Raw genomic sequence first — 16,137 nt, forward strand, 5'->3', positions numbered from 1 at the left:
CATAACACATATAAGCCACTCGAGGCCATAACTCTGTGGGTCCGTGCACCCAAACTCTGTGAACCCTCAGGTTCTAACTCTGTGAACCTTCCGGTTCCAACTCTAGGAACCCTTCGGTTCCAACTCTGAAAACATGCACAGCATAAATCACATAGAAATAATGCAGTACAACACATAGCATACACATAATATACACACACTAACACATAGCTCTGATTACCTACTCAAGGTAAAGTATAGTGAGAAGACTCACCTGGCAAGCAGAAGGCAGATATCTCCATACTTGAATCTCGAACTCGCCACCGCCTAACACGTAAGGCAAAACTCTCATGACTACAACTCTCAAGACTAGAATCAATCCTCTCAATGCACCCTCTTAAGGGTAAAAGAATATTTTACCCCTCTCTTGGCCCAAAGTCCACATCGCTGACCAAACCCTAAAAGTCAACGGTCAACCCTTGGCTGACCCTACTCGCCGAGTCAACCCTATGACTCGCCGAGTTCCTATAATCAGAACTTCACTCAATCCGCGACCTAACTCGCCGAGTCACTCCGAGACTCGCCGAGTCCAACAACTCTGAGTCCACTCGCATACAACTCACCGAGTCATCCCTTGACTCACCGATTCTCGACTCAACCAGGGAATATCGGGACTCTTCGACAAGACTCGCCGAGTCCAAGAACAGACTCGCCGAGTCTAAGACTATCATCAACCTACTCGCCGAGTTGTTCATACAACTCGCCGAGTTCCAGGCCATCTTCATCCAACTCGCCGAGTTGTTCTTCCAACTCGCCGAGTCCCAGCTCATCTTCAAGCAACTCGTCGAGTCCACTCATGTGACTCGCCGAGTACCACCGGTCTGAATCCACTCAGAAGCATTCCAGGCCATGCAAATGATCCAAAACATAGGTCTAGTCTCATACAACTCATCCATCACGTAAAGTGGCAAACTTTACGTGAATCCAAAGAGATCTAGGCCTTATTCACTTATAACTAAGGTTTGGGACATGCAAGCTTCACTAAACAGTCCAACACAGGGACTTTCATGCTCTCTGATTCTTCTCCATTTCAGATCTGAGGTAGCAACCTCAGATCTAACCTCTAGACTTCCAATTTCATCCATAGACAAGATCCCACAAACCCCAAAATGAAGAAACAACATACAATCAGTCCAAGAACGAGATATTACCTCCAATGGACGCCCCAACTGCAATGAAATTCGAATCCAAGCAAAGCCCCTTGCCCCAAGCCTTCAATCTCACAAGATTCCTTCAACAAACTCCTCCAATGCTCCAAATACGCTCCAATCTTCTTCAATCACACTTTCTAGGGTTTCTGGACTTCAAGAGGGAATAAAGAGGCTGGGGGAAGGATATAATGTTCTTTAAATAGGGCTCAACCCCGAGAATTAGGGCTTTCTCCACTCAGTGCCTACTCGCCGAGTCCATCTCATCAACTCGCCGAGTCGGCTGCTTAACACGCGACCAAGCCGCGACTCTACTCGCCGAGTCCATCCATGGACTCGCCGAGTCGCTCTTTCCCAAATAACACTTTTAGCCCTTCAACTCTACTCTTGCTATTCCGGGATGTTACAATTCTCCCCCACTTATATTAGGCTTCGCCCTCGAAGCCTACAGCAACTCAACTCCAAGGATATTCCCACAACGCTCCACCGGGCCTTAACCGGCCCAGGTCTCTCAAGGCATAAATATCGAAACTCGAACATACTTTCCCCTCCTTCATGGTGTCCTGATCACCATCTCGAACCGGGCATCGACTGTACCCCTGATCATCATTCTCAATAACCGAGAATTACCCAAGATGCAACTCTGTTCTAAATCTCAACGATCACTCGACCCATAAGGGTTAGGAGACCATGAACCACCGGATCCCCGATCCAAAGCCCACTTTATCCATTCCGGAACGACTGAGAGACCCATTCTCACTCTCAGAGCAACTCTCACGAGTTCTCCTCTTGCAATCACATACACATGCTGAACTAGCCCCAACACCCACAGGTTGGAAGTGCCGATACACTGATGATATCCTCAAACATTCCCCCCAGGATGAACCACTGATACATACCCAATACCCTGATCAGAATCACACTGAGAGTCCATGATTCTCTCCCTGGATCCTTCCGAGACTCCTGGCTCTACACCCGCGGAATCCCTTCCGCGTCCTCAGCAGATATCTCATCATGATGTCATTCCATACCACTGTAACAGACACAGCGTTCAACCCTCATACTCTAAATCATCCATTCGCACTACTACCTTCACTTCCGTGAACCAACACTTCCCCCCCCCCCCCTCTGGGGTTACATACCTTTCTCTTCCCTTACCTAGGGAAATCCACTTGACAACCTTGCCACTACTCCATGTATCGCACATGCTCTGGATCTGCTCGCAAGGACTCTCGGGTCCATGCGTTACCTCTCATCAGCAAATGAGGGTCCGACACCACCTCCTATACAACAGCTCAAAGGGCGGCATACCAATGCACTAATGATGGCTGTTGATATAGGACAACTCAACCAGGGATAATTACGTGCCGCAGCTTCCTCCGAAATCTAATACACATGCCCGAAGCATGACTTCGAGCGTCTGAATCGCTCACTCGCTCTGGAGTGTCCTCAGACAACCTCATGATAAGCTCTAGCTCATTTCTCATATCCCTCTTCGAGACTGAGCACCAGGTTAGCTTTTGACTCCACCGCTGAGCCTCCAAAGGTCACCCATAACATGATCCAAACATCTCACTAACCTTTTCCCCGTGACCACTCTCCTTGCCCAGTGACACGCAAGTCACGAAATCCTCTTTTCCTCATGCGAGAAGAATACGATCCAATCGAGGATCGTCTCAGCTCTGATCTCCGGTTTCTGCTGCGCATATCCCTTGCGCATCTCACCGCATCTCCCGACAGAGACGGAGACCCCCGTCTCGCCCCCGATTCAACATCCAGGCTCCAAAGACTCAATACTAGGGCTACTCAAACCCAAAACTCTTCCATATCATAAACTGCTCGGAAAACATTCCAACATCACATTCTCTTGCCATCTAGTGAGTACTGCGACTCCACGCAGTATCACAACACCCTCTGAATAGTGAGTACTACGGCTCCCCGCAGTATCACACACCCTCTGACTAGTGAGTACTGCGACTCCCCGCAGTATCACAACACCCTCTGACTAGTGAGTACTACGGCTCCCCGCAGTATCACAACACCCTCTGACTAGTGAGTACTACGGCTCCCCGCAGTATCACACACCCTCTGACTAGTGAGTACTACGGCTCCCCGCAGTATCACAACACCCTCTGACTCCACTAGCTCGTGCTCCGCAGTCTATCATCAGTGGCTACCCATACTCGACTCGAATATCCATCGCAGCCTCTGGAGGCAATCAACATAACAAATGCCCACCCTTGCGAAAACCCACTCTCTCAAATAATCTCCCTGGATGCCCATACTCGAAGGGCTCCCACTAGATCCATAGATACTTGATATACCACAAGTCGATTCAATTCAAGATTCACGAGTAACTCCGAAATACAGATATCATACCCAGATATCTCAGAATACCCCAACAGAACATCACAAGACCCTGCCACAACCACTGATCTCCTGCCCCAAGCATCATATAGACACAATAATACACTTCCTCTGAACCCCAAAATTAGATCTGCATTTTTCCAAATTGCAATCTCGGTGTATCCAATTTCTCAATTGAAATACAAGAAAACGCTAACGCTACTAAATACACTGATAATTCTCCGAACCCATTTCCACCGCTCAAAATCCAAACAAGGATACACATACCGACCCGGGAGTTGGCTGCCTAATCATTCTCTATCTACTTGCAACAACACCAAACACCTGCCATGGAGACATTCATCCTTCTCATCAAGTACTTCCCGCATTAACTCACTCTGACCCCTTTCCTCGATCACCGACATCTCTGGTCTCATGATTTCTTACAGCATATCTCTATACTCCACTTATAACTACTCTTGACAAATCTCTGCTTTCTTACATACTGTACCCGGTTCTCCCCCACTTAGGGTTCGAACCATCACCCATTAGCACACAACCAACCCACAACTCTTTTTCACCAGCGAAATCGCACCTGCCCCAGGAAAGTGCTACACAACGCCCGATAATTCCCTCTTAAGGAAATCAATCAACCCCCTATACTCTGAACCTCTGATGAACTCCTCAAGAACTTCTCATCACGACTGTCTCTAGTCGTTCCAAATCTCATACCAATCTAGCACTAAGAATCTCAACTGCTCAATAACATCCCTGGCTCATAGACTGAACCGCAAAATCATCGTACCTCTCACCTCAACTCATCAACCAACGCTCCAACACCGGAATTGTCCCAAGGACAGGGACCCACTCCCAACATAGATGAAAACTCTCTGCACTGCAAAACTCGACTGAACTCCCCACTGATACCACTACAACACATCCTACTATTCTCAAATAGGTGTGGTGTGGTCCTCGACTACCTCAGTCCCAATTGACTGTCTGCTCATGATAAGTCACTGCCTCGCGGCACACATGCTACCTGATACTCTGGGAGAAATCATCACCGATAACGACCTGCAGGGTTTACCCCCAAACCCAAAACTAAAACATCAGGCCTCTCGTGTCTTGCACACGAACATAAATAGCACCACCCACATAGAAGGTGACCTCTCCTCTATCGACTGATTGCTCAACTCAGACCGAAATTCTCCTCTCCCTCTAACTCCTTACCAAAATACTCTGATAGGCACTCGACTTCCCTCTCGTGGGACGCCTCTCCAAACTCAATCATGGCCTACAGGCCTAAAACCCATAGCGTCCAATCTCTACCTCATCAATCATGACCGGATAACAAGATAATCACAAGCATCATTCACTACGAACCATGGTACTCATCCCATGACATCCCTTCTCAATATGCTCCGGTGTATGGTACCCGAACCATGGCATCACTCCTCAATCTGCTCCGATGTATGGTACTCAACCATAACATCACACCTCAATCTGATCCGATGTATGATACTCGAACCATAACATCACTCCTCAATACACTCATTAGAATCTTCAGAATACTCCCTGTATCAAGTATGGGTCCTCTGCTTTCAGTAGTACGGGCCCATACTACCTGCCACATCTACCCATACTTTCTACACGGATTATCCCGGAGCTCCTAAGTAGCTGCTCGACCTTCTAGTTCACCAATTCCGTCGCGCGCTCGCTCCCTAGCGAAATTCTCTACCCTGCCAGTGCACTCATCTGGCTAAGGTTACTCCCTAGGCTCTTCCCAGATTCCCACACTTCTCTGCCATCAGCTGCTGAAGAGCTCCTAATGATGCCAGCCATCTACCTCCTGAATATCGTCATATTCGCTTGGTAGCTGACTCCCATCATCGAGAGTTCCACAAAGCACGAAGCAAGCAGCATTCGAGCATCGAAGAATATATATGACTCACTCTGGGTGATAACTCCGCTTGCTCTGCTCCTCCTCGGAAGTACCACCGAACTCTGCAACTCTTCCCCTCGCGGGCTCTAACTAATCTTTCTCCAAGTACCACAGTACTCATCTTGGTATCTCCCCTAGATTACTCCTCTACTCAAATCCCTTAAAGGATTCCAATCAAATATCCTCACTCATCACATACTCAAAAGCACATCGCATATCACAGAAATTCCTAGGCTAAGGCATCACAAATCAGGCCACTCTAGTCCTAATATATGGAATACCTAGCCTGTCTCTAGCATGCAATAATATCTCATAAAGTGCATCATAAATATCTCATAACACAAAAGTAAGGGTATTTTCGGAAATCACCGTTCGGGCTCTGGCTGATTGTACACACTGCTCTTTCTCGTTTTCTCTTTGAACTCTTATTCGCTTTAGAAAATTATTTCTTTGAAAACATTTCTCACTTCTTCCTCAGTTTGAGTCCAGAATTACCCGAAGGCGCATCCGAATCCCTCAAACCAAGGCTCTGATACCAACTTGTAACACCGTAAATTTCAAGACAAAATTTTCATTTAAAATAATCATTTTATTCTTAGAACGCTTGTTTAAAATCTCATTCATAATTACAAAACATAGCTTCATTTTCACTTGCATAGAAAACCAGGATCCTCCAAAATATGACTTTTTCTCTGGTGTGTACAATCCAGCCGGTGCCGTCCCGTGATACTGAAAGAACCTGAAAGCAACATAACACAAAACACTGTAAGCACGAAGCTTAGTGAGTTCCCCAAAATACCACACACATAACACATATAAGCCACTCGAGGCCATAACTCTGTGGGTCCGTGCACCCAAACTCTGTGAACCCTCAGGTTCTAACTCTGTGAACCTTCCGGTTCCAACTCTAGGAACCCTTCGGTTCCAACTCTGAAAACATGCACAGCATAAATCACATAGAAATAATGCAGTACAACACATAGCATACACATAATATACACACACTAACACATAGCTCTGATTACCTACTCAAGGTAAAGTATAGTGAGAAGACTCACCTGGCAAGCAGAAGGCAGATATCTCCATACTTGAATCTCGAACTCGCCACCGCCTAACACGTAAGGCAAAACTCTCATGACTACAACTCTCAAGACTAGAATCAATCCTCTCAATGCACCCTCTTAAGGGTAAAAGAATATTTTACCCCTCTCTTGGCCCAAAGTCCACATCGCTGACCAAACCCTAAAAGTCAACGGTCAACCCTTGGCTGACCCTACTCGCCGAGTCAACCCTATGACTCGCCGAGTTCCTATAATCAGAACTTCACTCAATCCGCGACCTAACTCGCCGAGTCACTCCGAGACTCGCCGAGTCCAACAACTCTGAGTCCACTCGCATACAACTCACCGAGTCATCCCTTGACTCACCGATTCTCGACTCAACCAGGGAATATCGGGACTCTTCGACAAGACTCGCCGAGTCCAAGAACAGACTCGCCGAGTCTAAGACTATCATCAACCTACTCGCCGAGTTGTTCATACAACTCGCCGAGTTCCAGGCCATCTTCATCCAACTCGCCGAGTTGTTCTTCCAACTCGCCGAGTCCCAGCTCATCTTCAAGCAACTCGTCGAGTCCACTCATGTGACTCGCCGAGTACCACCGGTCTGAATCCACTCAGAAGCATTCCAGGCCATGCAAATGATCCAAAACATAGGTCTAGTCTCATACAACTCATCCATCACGTAAAGTGGCAAACTTTACGTGAATCCAAAGAGATCTAGGCCTTATTCACTTATAACTAAGGTTTGGGACATGCAAGCTTCACTAAACAGTCCAACACAGGGACTTTGATGCTCTCTGATTCTTCTCCATTTCAGATCTGAGGTAGCAACCTCAGATCTAACCTCTAGACTTCCAATTTCATCCATAGACAAGATCCCACAAACCCCAAAATGAAGAAACAACATACAATCAGTCCAAGAACGAGATATTACCTCCAATGGACGCCCCAACTGCAATGAAATTCGAATCCAAGCAAAGCCCCTTGCCCCAAGCCTTCAATCTCACAAGATTCCTTCAACAAACTCCTCCAATGCTCCAAATACGCTCCAATCTTCTTCAATCACACTTTCTAGGGTTTCTGGACTTCAAGAGGGAATAAAGAGGCTGGGGGAAGGATATAATGTTCTTTAAATAGGGCTCAACCCCGAGAATTAGGGCTTTCTCCACTCAGTGCCTACTCGCCGAGTCCATCTCATCGACTCGCCGAGTCGGCTGCTTAACACGCGACCAAGCCGCGACTCTACTCGCCGAGTCCATCCATGGACTCGCCGAGTCGCTCTTTCCCAAATAACACTTTTAGCCCTTCAACTCTACTCTTGCTATTCCGGGATGTTACAATGTTTCTAATACTTAGTGCTTTGATAATCTTTTATCAAGGCTTCTTATACACTTTTGCCTTAGATAGTTCATATGCGTGTCTAAACAATTAAGACTAATTGCCAAACCTCACAATTCAAATGATGGACAGGGATATCGTAACCATAATCGCATTCGAGAATGCAATTTTATAATCACTATCTTCTTAAAATCTTTCTTAGTGAAAGTATTTCCTCACAATCATTTTCATGAAGGAGGAAACCTTATGACACTTAGATTTAAACGGTGTATGTGTTCCTATCCATGTGAATTTGTTAAAACCAAAGCTTATGACAAATTCAAACTCATATGGACCAAACTTTCTTAATCTTGATTTCTTGCCTTATGGTAGCACAGCTGCCCACCATGTCTTCCAAGTAGTTAAGTAGCTCACCCTTTCCTATCAATGTACTTTCCATTGATCAAGGTGCCAGCCTTTTATGCGTTCAAATGAGAACTCATAGAACTCACATGCATAATTAACTCAATTGGAATAGCACAGAAACAATATAATGTCAACACGATAGGTTGTAAACCTCAACTCGTGTGCTAGTGATGATAGATAAGGTCTATTTTGATTTGTTCTTGAAACCTTTCAAGACCTTTAAGACTCCCACCGACTCCTTGACATATAAGATTTTTTTGTCAATAACCATTTCTTGACAAACAATTCTTCAAGAGTTAGTGTAGCTTTTATCAAAACACTTCATAAATTGGTCCTAGTTGGTCTTTGTCTTATCCAAGACATCACAACTCTTCATATTTGATTAATGTTATAAACCTTCGTAATACTTGTTACTCAATGTCACAATCTTAACTTTAAGACTTATTTTGGAACGAAGTATGATTGACTTATTGATTTAACCATTTCTACAATTGTACTAAGACTCACTTAGAGGATCAATTGAGATATGGTTCTTAATCATTAAGACTTATCATATAGCATAAAAGGTACTCTCCCTTCTTCTTAGAATGGAGAAACTTTTATCTTTCTGCCTACTTGATTCTTCGTATTCGTTTTGCTATTGATTTAAACCTTTTCAATCAATTCACAATTACACTTAATCTTATAAGTGTAATCATATTTACTAAACCTTTAGTAAATTATGACGAATATCTGTGTTACTCTTATGGCGAACTTGATCAACACACAACTTCGTGTGCTCGATCTCCTATTCCTTCACTTGACCCATTGTCAATGAATTAGTCTAATTTCCAAATATGAAATTTCTCATTCATCAAGCAGCCAAGTTGCGTGATTCCAAATTTCTGTCCAATTGAAACTTGGGCGATGAGAAACTCTCCCTATTTGGTAAATTCTCGACATTTCCACAAATGACATAATTAAGAATCAAATCCATTATTGCTAATATTAGAAACTCTCAAACATCAATTTTCATGCATGCCATTGCAAGGATAATATAAAATCAAAATTTATTTTATTGCGGAAAAATTTGTCCTTACAATGCAATTCATTGAAAAACTATGCTAATACATCTTTCTTAGCAATCTTATTCTAACTCTAAGTAGTAGCTCAAGAATCTAATCTTCAAGTAATGTGATTGAAATCCATTTCTTCACAGTTAGATTCTGCTCACTTCTTCCCTTAAGCTTCCTTTCTTTTCTTCGATCCTACAAAACATCAATTGTAATCTTATCACATTATGTATTAAGAATCTAGAATGAAGCTTAAAAGAGTTAGTCAATGGATTTTTCCTAAATAAAAGCCATACGTTCTGACTCTCCCATCTCTTAGATCTCTTAGGTAAATAGGGCAGCTTCGTCTCCAATGCCCCTTCTCTTGGCAATAAAAGCAGATTGACTCTTTTGGAACAGGACATGGAACTACTTCAGACATTGCCTTTCTCTTATGATCAAACTTTTTGATCATAGAAAGTCTTTCGTTGCCATCGTCTATATCCATAGAGGTCTTGAAGGCAGATTCACCAATCAACTTTGCTTTTCTATTGCGCTAAACCATTGTTGATTCAGCAGCAATAAGCATATAGGTGAGATCTATAAGGGTCACGTCGCAGTTCATCATATAGTACTCTCTTACGAACTCACTATATGAGTTAGGAAGTGACTGAAGAATCCAATTAACAGCCATCTCGTCGTAGACAATGGATCCCAACATTTTTAACCTATCAATGTGTGACTTCATCCCTAGGACGTGTGCACATACCGACTTTCCTTCTTTATGTTTACTTGCCAAAAGGGCTTGAGTGAGCTTGAACTTTTCAAGCCTTTGAACTTGTGGGTTAGGGAGAATAATTGGAGGAGGTGGAGGAAGTGAAGCATGATTTCTTGTTCCTCGATCAAATCGTGGAATACCATCTTCATGTGGAATGCTTGTTCCACGGGATTTGGGAAGACCATAGTTGTCAAACTTTGACATCTACAAAACGGGAGAAAACGAATTCATGTTAGTTGATTGATTTGAGTCCTTAGCAAATCACCCAAATGATATACTAAGGCTAGGACCCAACACAATATTCTACAACTCGGGAGAGGGATGCCGTAACCCAAATTGCAGAACATTTGAAGGTAAGTGAATGACGATTCACTAATTTCCACCATTAAAAAACGAAAAGAAATTTAAGTTTTAAATATATGAAAACTCCTAGATCCTATGAGATTCATTGAACGTTTCAATGGCATGTTTAAATCTCGATATGCCCCTCTAGTATGTGACTGGGATGCCGAGGATCACAAAGTGGGTGTGAATAACCATGCAAACTTACATGGTGCCCTCACATGTTACAGTCACCTATTCGATGTGCCGGTAAACCACACACACTCCACCGAACTATGACAAACATTGAGTCATCCTTTTCTACCTTTGCTTAGAACCATTTAGTGTGCCGGTAAATCACACACGCTCCACTAACGTCTTCGCAAGGGCACAAAGTGTAATTTCATGGAATTGCATCAATTCACTTTGCCTAAGTAACTAAGATTGGGAATTTGAAAAACATTTAGTTACTTTTGTACTTCATCATACTTATAATGGAAGGTTTTGTCCTATCCTACCCGTTCGACTAACGACCCTCCACTAGTCAAGAGTGCGGTGGGTAAGAGTGGATACCCATTCAATCGCCATATTATAGGCAATTTCCTTAAACACCCCTTATAGACCAGCTTCGTGAATGAGGCCTACTAATGGTAAGACTGACTTTTACTCATACATATATATAATGTTAGACTTTTAATGTTATATATAGTATAGGGTGTATTTTACTTTTAAAATACTAGGAGGTCAAATTTAACAATTATACTTTTAATTCAATTAAATTGTAAACCTAAACTTTTATGGATTTATTAAACCTCTTTTAATTATACAACTTAATTAATTAATAAAACCATAAGGGGGTGATTTGAACTTTTCAAAACAATACTAGGGTTTTAGAATTTAACATTCCTAATTAAACCTTTTAATCAACTTTTAAATTCCAAAACTTGAGGGCAAGTTTTGAAACATTTCAAAATATTAGGGTTTAGAATTTAAATATACATCAAATTAAACTATTAATCGAAAAATTTAAATTCCAAAACTTGAGGGCAAGTTTTGAAACCTTTTTCAAAACATTAGGGTTTCAACTATTTAAATTTCAAAACAACAAAACTTTTGGGTTCAAATTTAAACTATAAAACCTAAAGGGGAAAATATGAAACTTTTCATAACAACAAGGATCAAATAACAAATAATCTAAATTAACATTTAATCACATAATTATCCATATTTGATTTATTTAATGATTTCTTGCAAAACAATTTACCAATTTAATCAAAATAATTAATCAATTATCACATAAGGAAACAAATATTTTATTAATTGATAAATATCTTCAATTAGATCAAGAATATAGTCAAATATATCATAAAATCGGATTTATATTGATCTAATATGATAAGGCAACTATCCTTAAGCAAAAACAGCAAGAAATCCTGAAGTTTGCTCCATCTGACGAGTTGACTCATCGAGTCAAGCATGGACTCATCGAGTCAGCATGGACTCAGCGAGTTCAGCTATGGACTCGGCAAGTCCAGCCCCTAGAAAAACAAAAAACGAATTTTTCAAACATATAATGCATCAATACAATAGAAACCAGTCTAGGCTCTGATACCACTGATGGGTTTTAGCTATAAGAACATCCTATGTGCTCATACAAACCCTAATGCTTGGATCTAGGTTTCTCTATTGTACATGTAATTTATCCAAGACTATAAACCCTAATTCTAGCATACACGTAATCATATTAACATAAGAATGGGTTTAAGATATTACCTTGATTGTTATGTAGCAATAACAATCACAAATCTCCTTGTATATATTGACTTTAGAAAGCTTAGAGTCACAAATGTCACTCCTCTAATGGTTCACAAACACCATAAGCAAGAGGATGAAGAGGAGAGAGGATGGAGGCTGCCCAAAAACGTGTGAAACCCTAGAAGGATGCTTAGCTTCGTTTTTGGGTGATAAGGGATGTATATATAGTTAAGCTATTAGGGTTATCTAACAAGGAAACCCTAATTTGGATGCTTAAGCCCTAAGCAACCCATGGACCCCCTTTCCTTAAGGCCATGGACGATTTCTTATGGGTTTCCCCATAGAATTCGTCCACCCCTTAATATAAGGCAATCCATAGCCCAAATTGCAATTATCTTATAATTACAATTCCAGTCCCTTAAGTTTAATTAATCTCTTTTAGTCACAAAACTAATTACCAATTAATTATTGACTAATATTAATTAAACAATATGATTTCTCCTTTAATATATTATTCTAATAATATATTAATAAATCATATTTAATCCTTTCTCTCCATAATTCATCCTATCAAGTTGCTTTGGTGGGCAACCCAAAAGGACCATGCACCATCGGGTCAAGTACATACCAAAATAGTTATGGACTTAGACACTAATCCAACAAATATACCTTTTGAATAATTTTAAATGCTTTTAAGTGTGTGTGTGTGTGGGGGGGGGGGGTGGGAATACAAGTTTGACACAATCAAATTGTGTTAAATAATCTATTTATGATACAAATCACACCGAAAAGACTTTAGTTATGTTTTAAACATTATGATAATAATAACAGATTTCCAACGTCTCCAAATGACCTTAAGTCATGTAAACTCTTTTAGAATCTTGTTAAAACCTTTTAAAATGTTAAAAACAACTTTGAGATGTCTTTTAAATTTCTCAAAACTTTAGATTATTAAATCATGTTCATATAGTTATTTATGTATAAATAAGCTTTAACAGACTTAGGATCATTGTTATCGCCTTAACTCCTATTCCCTGTTTGGTTGTGGGCTTAGGGTAGGATCAATCATCCAACTGTCAGTTAAAGCTTAGTTATACATGTGAGATACATATATGAACATTAACCTCAAAATGGTTAGAAATCATGGTTATATATGTATAAGTATATAATTAAGGCTTAGAGGACTTAGGACTGATGGATTTCCTTACTTGCTTTTCCTTGTTTGGATGTGTATTTAAAGTAAAGTTATCTGTCCGAAGGTCAATTCCTTCTTAATTATATATTTGATACATATAGGAACGTACAAGCTACGTAAATCTATTATAGTCACCTTTGCTACAAGAAAGGCAAAGGGGTACTTTCATGAATTATCATTCTAATTAGATAACTCAATAAATTATAGTATTTATAATTTATGACACAAATGAAAGACCTATTTTACTAGATAAGTTCACCAGGTTTAAAACCACTTTATTAAGAAAAGGGATAACATTCAATCCTTATATAAGCAAATAAACCAAAAATGTGAAATCCTACTTCATGATACAACAATTCAATTGATGTATCATGTTTTGTAACCACAGTCTCCTGGAGGGAGAGCAGGAATTGTGTGTATAGATCTATATGGGATAGACAATCTCACACCCCGACTACTAGCTATAGTCCCAGCCAGCAAGGTGAAGGGGTGACAAATGTCACATCTACAGTTTCAACGCCAAATGGTCGTCGTGTTTTCAGCCATCAACCAGCATGTTTACAAACTTATCACATTTTAACCCTAATTAATAATCATAATTACAGGGTTGTCATCACACCAGTAGTGTAGATTTATAGTTTATAAGCTCATCACGCGGTAACCCAAATTAATAACCTTAATGCCAGGGACGTGATTGCATCGGTAGTGCATGCTTAATAAATACTACTGCTTTAATCATTTTCCACAAACAAAAAGAACGGTTTTATGGGGATTTAAAACTACAAACAAAAGGAACATTTTTATGGGGATTTAAAACTACAAACAAAAGGAACGGTTTTATGGAGAATTAAATCTACTTTTAAAACTAAACGGCGATCGTTCACCCTATAACTTTATGAAAGGTTAAAATTATGTTTTAATAGGTTATAAGTACAATAATACTTAAATCAGAACAATTTTATGGAGTAAAACTACTTTACAGTTGTGAAGCTGGAAGTATAGGACTTTCTGGAGTAAACTCAGTCATTTTGTTAAAATTAATCAACGATAACTAAATACTTATGAACTCACCAGCATTAAATTGCTGGCCCTCTCTTTACAAATAACTTGTATTCTTAAGAATCCAGTAGACAGGTACATTCCAGGAGCTTTTACGAAGTCAGTCTAGTACTGAGCCGCATTCTTTGTCTCCTTCTTTATCTATTTTTGATGCTGAATACTTATTATTTGAACTTATGTAAAAAAGTATACATTATTAATGCAATGGTTGTTGTACTTTGCTTACTATATTACATGTGTTGTGATATTTGACATGACGTCCTACGCCCCCGAATGTTTCCGCCAATTCGGTTTGGGGGTGTGACATGGCCTCTCAAGATCAAGATCACTCAAGAATGAAGGGATGAGACATTCTACGGTTTTTCTGAGGCTGGTGAGGCTAATGAGGGGCTAGGGTTCAAGTCCTCATGTTCTTTATATAGTGTTGGACCCTAAAAATTAGGGTTTTATGTCACTGACCGTACGATGGGCGTACACCTACAACACCCGAGACCACTTGACCTTCTACATTGGGTGTACCCCAGCCTACGTTGGGCATACTCACCCAGTTGACACCTTTTCAAGATTGGTTCTTTCTTTCCACTTCCTTATAAAACCAAGGGCCAAAACTAACATAATTCAAATCCTAGGGATGAATTTGAAGCTACTTGAAAAATGGGATGTTACACTCCTTGTCCAAATGTAGTTTGTTTCAAAGACCTTCTACAATCACAAGCACATTTATTAGCCTTTTTAACAAATTTTTTTGGCTTGGATTTTTCTACAGTGGGATTATTATCATCATGAGTTTTTGAAGCAGTTTCAGCAGAACTAGAATTATTTTTGTGCTGCTCGAACCCAACAGATACTTTATATGCACATGAAGTAGAAACATCAGTATCGTTTACTACAATATTTTCATTTGGGCCGGATTGATTAGTCTTGATTGAGGCAGTTACAGGTGGCTTTTCATATTGTGTAGTAGTCTCTATCTCTTCGGTTTCAAGGGGCGGAGTATAGTTATCATTGAAAGGAGGTGGAACATTATGATGCCCTAGACCCGTACCATGTTTGTCTTTCCACTTTAGTTGTTTTTCTATCATAGACTCAACTTTCTCACTTGGAACATCAAATCTCTTAAAAGTAAAGTCAGGACCCTTAAATTTAGCCTTTAATGCATCAAATTCAGCAGTTAAGTTGACAATTTCCTCTTTGGCATAACGATGATGAATACATTTGGTGCTATATTTCTCCCTAATCCTAATTAAATCATTATTTTGAGCATTTAGTTTTTCTTTAAGAGGCTTGTTGACTTTCATAATTTCATATATTTCATTTTTAAGGTCAAAAACCTCGCTAACCAATAACTCATTATGCTCACGGTATTTATTTATTTTATCTTAACAGGCCTGATAGCATGGGGTTTCACTTACCTTCTTGGTATTGTTCTAGAAACTCATTATTTAGCAATAGAAGAAATCTGATTGTGGATCACTTACATTGTTCGTTTATCACAGATGCGTCTAAAAAGTAACCATGACTAAGAAGTCTCTGTGGATCACAGAGTCATGAAGATCCTTCTCACCACAGCTGTTCAAGGACCCAGCCATGGCTCGGATGGAGACTACTCGCAGTATTTGTGTGCACACGGTGGAACGCACTGCGATTTGTTGAGTATCAGAGAACTACTCATGCCTATTTTTGATGTTAGCCCCTGCATATCCTCGATCAATGCTCTTA

This window comes from Lactuca sativa, chromosome 3, assembly GCF_002870075.4.
Source record: "Lactuca sativa cultivar Salinas chromosome 3, Lsat_Salinas_v11, whole genome shotgun sequence".
NCBI lineage: Eukaryota > Viridiplantae > Streptophyta > Magnoliopsida > Asterales > Asteraceae > Lactuca > Lactuca sativa.